Here is a 7,500-nt window from a genome sequence, read left to right on the forward strand (position 1 = left end):
TTCTTCCTCTTTTTCTTCTCTACACCCCCTTCCTTCCCCCGCCCCCTCCGCCTCTCTCTCCACACCCCTACACCCCCTTCCTTCCCCCGCCTCTCTCTCCACACCCCTACACCCCCTTCCTTCCCCCGCCTCTCTCTCCACACCCCTACACCCCCTTCCTTCCCCCGCCTCTCTCTCCACACCCCTACACCCCCTTCCTTCCCCCGCCTCCTCCGCCTCTCTCTCCACGCCCCTACACCCCCTTCCTTCCCCCGCTCCCTCCGCCTCTCTCTCCACACCCCTACACCCCCTTCCTTCCCCCGCCTCCTTCTCCACACCCCAACACCCCATCTCTCTTCCACAGATATCCCATGTCTCTATATACAGATCTCTGAATGAATCAGAATTGAAAGAATATACATTTTCGTTTATTTAATTTTGCTTTGACTAAACACATCCATTACAACGTCGAAAAGGTGCGGGTGGGAGATAAAAATCGCCTTCTGTTCATCCTTAGGTGTATGACGCTTGAAACGGGTACGTACATTCATATACCCGGATACTGCGGGTGTATAGACGTAATTTATCTGCAAGAGAGATACCTTACAAAACCACACCTGTCATGTAATGAAAGTGAGTTCGTATACGCCTACAGACTCACAGCATGCAGGGGATAAAGGAGGGGTTCTTTTTTTGTGTAAATAGGGCAACACATGGGTTTGAGGTTGACTGTCATTATGCAAGCAGCGGGACACTGCAGAATGCAATGCTGCAGATTTTTCTGTCTCTCGTAGTTATATAATCCCGCTCTGAATTTCTTTAAATCTATTTCTCGGGTGGGGGGAGGAGAAGTGGATGAAGAAGAAGGAAAGATTTGGGTTTAGGGGTGAGTACTTGGTTTGCTGTTTAATCAAATCAATTAATGTTCCGTTTATCTCTCTTCATGATTTTACTCTTGAGAGTGAGAGAGAGAGGGTGGGAGGGAGGGAGGGAGGGAAAGAGAGAGAGAAAGAAAGAGAGAGAGAGAGAGAGAGAGAGAGAGAGAGAGAGAGAGAGAGAGAGGGGGGAGAGAGAAGGACTGACTGACTGACTGACTAATTAGTTTTAACGTCCTCTTACAGGACTAGTTGGCCTATCTTGGAACAGGTACGGTTAATATGCTATGTGTGTGTGTGTGTGTGTGTGTGTGTGTGTGTGTGTGTGTGTGTGTGTGTGTGTGAGAGAAAGAGAGAGAGACAGAGAGAGAGAGACAGAGACAGACAGACAGACAGACAGACAGACAGACAGACAGACAGACAGACAGACAGACAGACAGAGACAGAGACAGAGAGAGGGAAACTCTAAATCTAATCACAGAAAGGGGAACAGATCGCTTACACTTTTGGCATGTAGACAGTGCAAAATACACGCCCAATTACCGACAGACACACAATGATTCAACTGCGCATTACACTGACCGAAACAGACCTTAATAACACTAGACATTTAACCCAAATAAACAAAATGCGGTTGGGCCCTATAGCATTTCTGGAGGAACGGATGCAACACAAAACTACACTACGTGCGTGTCATGTTGCGCCGACTTTCGTGCGTGTCATCCTCAAAGTCCCGAGCTTAGTGGAGTAGGAGCGAGAGCAAAGTGAATAAATAGATAAATAAAGAAAGAAAGAAACGACCAAAACAAACTAAAAAAAAACAAAAAAAACTAAAGAGGAAAAAAGAAGATATTATCAAGAAAACAAACATTGGTCACGCTCAGTGATCCATACCTTTGAACGCCAAGCCCATTTTATAGTTTTGTGTCTGTGTCTCTCTCATCCTTCAGCGCAGTGTGAGGTCGCGTTCATGTTGTCAAAGCCTTTACATTTCTCTGCCGATTGGTGTCAACATAACTGAACAATGAACAACTAGAACTGTCGGTTTCGCACCGGTGCACCAGTCTTCGCTAACTCGATAGACGTCAGATGTGGAGTTTAAAAAAAATAAAATTGTTTGCCGTCTTTTGGAATCTGATTATTTCATCTTTATGTGTCGTGCGCGGGTGGGGGTGCCAAGAGAAAGATGCATACATGGACATTTTCAAGAAGCCATTCAATATTATTTCAATGTGGGGAATATTTTAATGTGATTTAAAATTTTTAGATTTAGCGCATTGACCGAGTGACCGATTCAACTGACTGCTTTGCAAAAGGAGCAGAAACAGGTTTCTGATATGTTGCAAAACATGCTTGGAAACGAATATTAAGCCATTCAGTATATACTTGCTTTGAAACTTAGGTTATGGTTATTTGCATGTCATATTCTTTTCTCTCTCAAAGTTATTACTTAGTGACCGATTCGGCTGACTGCTTGCCGTATGAATGCAGCAGAGATAGAAACTGCATACTTATGTGTCAGCAGTCGCCGAAACACTGAAACTCGTTTCAATTCGCTGAAAACTTAGCCTTACGGTAGATATGCCGATTTCATTTTTAAGGTTGGAGAAAGGACACACCAAGAACTATCAAAATTGACCAAACGTATAAGGACATTTCGGTAAATTTGTCAAAGAAACTAATTCCTCGCAACATCATTAATTATATTGCAAACCACGACGAGGAAACTTTATAACAACCATGGAAAGTCGACGTTCAAACCACCCTGCAGAGACAGCAAGGCATTGAATACCTTTTTTGTGCTCTCAACGAATGAAGAGCATCAGGGGAACGCACTCGGGAATTGTGTGTACCTAAGCACAATATTTGGGATTCAAGACCATATTTATATAGCCACTGTGGATTGAGATCAAATTAAATGTTATTTATTTATTTACTTATTTACTGATTACTTTCTACATTAATTAACGGCTCGGAATGAGTTACCACAGTCCGCCTTTATATGGCGTTTTCACATTATATGCTTCTTTAGCCGAAGACATTTTCTTGGGTTGGTAGTTTTTGGGAAATGACAGAAAAAAATACACACTTTAATTTTATACGACTGTTGATTTTAAAGTATCGTAGATAAGGCATCTTGCGCGGCGTGCCGACAGTAATGTTTTTACTCTCACTCGAAAAAGTAAATTTTTTTTTATTCAAATGATATACTGTCGGCAATAATTATAACAGACCGATACACTCAAATAGTGCTGATAAATAACAATTTCAAACCTGTATTTGCATGTTTATATCTTTTATTGTTGTGCATTCTCTATACTGCTTGATATGCCATTCCCAACTGTTGTCCCCATTGTCATAAATTTGTCAACATGGTTGCAAAGTGAACCATAAAATCAGAATCATTACATTGCGCAGTAACAAGTATCCAGCTATCTGTCATTTCTCACAAATGCTTCACTACACAGGAAGGTACTTGATTTTGATAAAGTACTCGAACGTACCCGCAATGAAAAATGTAAAGTAATGTAACCACATTGTGATCAGTACAATCATATGGCTTGTGCATCTTCAATGTCAAGGATATACAGTGCAGATTGTCGAAGTGTGCATGGTCTTTCCTCCTATTATGCAAATAAGTTTGAATCACCAAATTTCCAGCCACCATATATTTTTGATTAAAAAAATGGGACAGAAATTTTGCATTCAGGAAGGACTTTAGCTTAGTGTCACTACATGTATTAAATTTAAGAGGTCTAACGAGCTCAAATGTAATATTGCTGCTCTTCCGCGCCTTTTTTCCTTACGACAAAGTAAACAAAAACCAAACAGTTATTACCAACATCACAACCTTGACCAACGTATAAACACACAGCCCGAATTTCTTTGACAAGAAGTTTTATTTGATAGTTATTTGTAATAGCTTCATACGCATTTTGTGTGTGTGTCTTTGGTTCGGAAAGAGAGAGAGAGAAAGAGAGAGAGAGAGAGAGAGAGAGAGAGAGAGAGAGAGAGAGAGAGAGAGAGAGAGAGAGAGAGAGATGGCCTACATCCGCACAGACAGACAAGAAAGAGAAGCAGACACGAGGAAAACAAGAAATTCCTCCGAGGTAGGAAAAACACCCCCGTCCTTACCATTCTCACTGCCACCAACTGAGAAGGTTATTTCCCTTTGACCATTAATATGTCCCTCTATAAGTCCTTGTAGAATCTTAATCCACCAATAACTCCCTAACCGTGTGTTTGACTGGTCCCAATTTTTGTAAGGACCGTCTCAGGAATGTATAGAACCTGTTCACCAAGTTTGGTGACGATCGGTCCGTTCATTCTTGAGATCTATATGCGAACACAAACACACAAACAAACAAACAAACACATCGACCGAATCCTATACACACCCCTATACTGGAGGTGTAAAAACTCGCATACTAGAACACAGCTTCCCCTTAAATCTGCAGTGTAGTTAATCCGTGTAGCATATGTTCCTGTAAAACCAATCCCATCAAACCCTCAAAGCCCGGTAATTATAGCTTTGTAATGCTTAACGCCCCTGTTCTCTGCCTGAGGGAAGAGTTGTCTTGCCTGACACAAATGCAAGTGATTGGTCTAGAAACAAGCGTTTGTAACGATAGGCCCAAGCATATTTTGTTGTTGTTGATACTAATGTTATACTTCTGCTTTCAGACGTGTAAGAAACTCACGCACCCCCCCCCCCCCCCCTTTCCTTAAACACCCCTTCCCCCTTAATTGTTTGTGTTTGTTTTCGTTCATCGACCCGAAATAGTACTTTTAGGGAACGAAAGTAATACAAAGCGTGTATTACGTAAAATATCTTCGCATGTCCAGTTGGTCTGCATTTGGTCAATGCTGTTCATGTTTTTTTTAAATTATTTTTTTATTATTAGTTAAAGTTTTAGTAAATTGTTAAAAAAATTAAAAAATAACAAAAAAACACGCGTGAAAATCTTAGAAACAGGAAGCACACAACAACATTAGTTCCAAACACCTATGACTGCCACACGCTCGCTAAAGAAAGTTTGTAATGTTTCGCTGTTTATGCCACAAAAGTAAAGTCACAAGAAGTACTCCGATCGGGAGTAAGTGGGTACAAGAGGACACGCAAAGCCGCTTACTTTAATTAACCACTATAGGACTCCGCCCAGGTGAGAATATAGACAGCTTAAACTAACGCCTTGGTTCTGGAGCGAGAACGCTTGGCGTAATTTTGGTCATAAGCGCTGCATGCCTTGGCCAAATGAACAAACAAGTACAGTCAATCAATCAATCAATCAACATGAGGCTTATATCGCGCGTATTCCGTGGGTACATTTCTAAGCGCAGGGATTTATTTTTATTTTATTTTATTTTATTTTATGCAATTTATATTGCGCACATATTCAAGGCGCAGGGATTTATTTATGCCGTGTGAGATGGATTTTGTTTTACACAATACATCACGCATTCACATCGGCCAGCAGATCGCAGCCATTTCGGAGCATATCCTACTTTTCACGGCCTATTATTCCAAGTCACACGGGTATTTTGGTGGACATTTTTTATCTATGCCTATATAATTTTGCCAGGAAAGACCCTTTTGTCAATCGTGGGATCTTTAACGTGCACACCCCAATGTAGTGTACACGAAGGGACCTCCGTTTATCGTCTCATCCGAAAGACTAGCACTTGAACCCACCACCTAGGTTAGGAAAGGGGGGAGAAAATTGCTAACGCCCTGACCCAGGGTCGAACTCGCAACCTCTCGCTTCCGAGCGCAAGTGCGTTACCACTCGGCCACCCAGTCCCTCTTGAGAGCGACCACCTGTCCTGACCAACCCAAAGGGTCCCCGACGGACTTTTTTCACCCTATAATGCACCTTTCCATAAGGACACCTGTCTATAAAGACCCCTTCTGATCGGTCCTTTGGGTGGTCGTTTTGGACAGGTTCCACTGAAAATAGAGAAATGAAATAAACATAACAGTTGGTTCAAACACAATTTTATTCAAAATACATGACATGAAACAATTGACAAAAATGCAGCTAGGACACGAACTCAAGCAAATGCTTATTTGACGTGACCATAACAATGCTAAGTTACACAAGTGTTCATGATGGTGGACAACACAATTATTAACCAGAAGAACAATATGTAGGCGGGGGGGTATGGGGAACTTGAGCAGAATGAGTGTTATATATGTCTTGCTGCAGCAGTTATTGCAAGCGCGAGATACGATACACCCTTTCAGCATTCACTCATGCTCCATTGTCTTTAGCCTCGATCGTAGAATGTAGAATTCATGGTACAAGATACATGTTATAACGTATCTATTTGATCACAAAATCTCTCATTAGGTCCGAAGACTTAACCATAATCACCTGACAAAATTAACTCTCTGGCCTCTGTTTTGCGTCAAAATCCATGGCGTTATTGTAAACCTGTTCGAAAACGTTTATTATCTCAATCGTGTCTATCCAGTGACGTCACGCGTCAGCGTTGATGACCCCGTTGCGATTTTAACTTGTTCATAATTTACAGTCGGCGAGAACGAGCGTCTGCGAGGGCGCTTTAGCTCTCACGTTATTGTCATGTGAGCCGTGTGTTTAGACTGTAGTCACGCTCTACCCTCTCGACGTCAAGACCCTCATAGAGTGTGACAGTAAGTGGGATCAACTGTTTATTCTACTGCCCGCCCACCCTGATTGCAAGTTAAGCGGGTATCTGCTTGATTTTTTCAGGTAAGTACGGTTTCCCCAGGAAGAGGCGACTAACGGATTCTGTTTCTCCTTAACCCTTGTTAAGGGTTTCTTGTATAGAGTATAGTCAATGTTTGTAAAGATTTTAGTCAAGCAGTATGTAAGAAATGTTAAAAGTCCTTTGTACTGGAAACTTGCATTCTCACAGTAAGGTCATATATTGTACTACGTTGCAAGCCCCTGGAGCAATTTTTTGATTAGTGCTTTTGTGAACAAGAAACAATTAACAAGTGGCTCTATCCCATCTCCCCCCTTTCCCCGTCGCGATATAACCTTGAATGGTTGAAAACGACGTTAAACACCAAATAAAGAAAGAAAGAAACGGTTTCGTTTTGTTTTTGACTAATCGCCAACCCACACGAGACGCCGTAATCAGTGTCAAGTGTGTGTGTGTGTGTGTGTGTGTGTATATGTGTGTGTGTGTGTGTGTGTGTGTGTGCGTGTGTGTGAGTGTGAGTGTGTGTGTGTGTGAGTGTGAGTGTGTGTGTATGTGTGTGTGTGTGTCTCTCTCTGTATGTGTGTATGTGTGTGTATGTGTGTGTTGTGTGTGTGTGTGTGTGTGTGTGTGTATGTGTGTGTGTGTCTCTCTTTCTCTCAAACTCTCTCATTCGCGGGGTCTATTTGCGTCTCTGTGTGTGTACTCTAGGCCAGCGAACTTACTATTATCAATATCCTTTTAATTCGGATTTCCCACTTACTTATTCCCAGATTTGAATTAGCGAGATTGAGACTGAAAGCCAGCGGTAACGTAATCTATATCTTACTCCCTCAAGGCCAGATCACAGACAGGTTGACAACCCTTTTTCTTTTTCTTTTACAATACAGTTGCTGCTTGTGCATATTAATTTTGTGCTGCTGAAAGTGTGCATGAACCAGTCTACTCGTGGGTATTT

At 41.9% G+C, this 7,500-nt stretch overlaps 1 protein-coding gene across 2 annotated transcripts in view; it reads left to right on the forward strand.

Annotated features, from left to right (window-relative positions):
* Window positions 1–7,500, forward strand: part of LOC138969338 (uncharacterized) — a 50,201-nt gene that overhangs the window by 3,746 nt on the left and 38,955 nt on the right. Inside the window, exon 1 of one of the 2 annotated variants that reach the window (XM_070342112.1) lies at window positions 4,897–6,589. The exons of the other annotated variant lie outside the window; for it this stretch is intronic. The gene's annotated coding sequence lies outside the window, so the exon portion shown is untranslated. Of the gene's footprint in view, window positions 1–4,896; window positions 6,590–7,500 lie in introns of those variants that run through there. 2 annotated transcript variants of the gene reach the window in all.

Source organism: Littorina saxatilis, linkage group LG6 (assembly GCF_037325665.1).
Source record: "Littorina saxatilis isolate snail1 linkage group LG6, US_GU_Lsax_2.0, whole genome shotgun sequence".
NCBI classification, from domain to species: Eukaryota; Metazoa; Mollusca; class Gastropoda; order Littorinimorpha; family Littorinidae; genus Littorina; species Littorina saxatilis.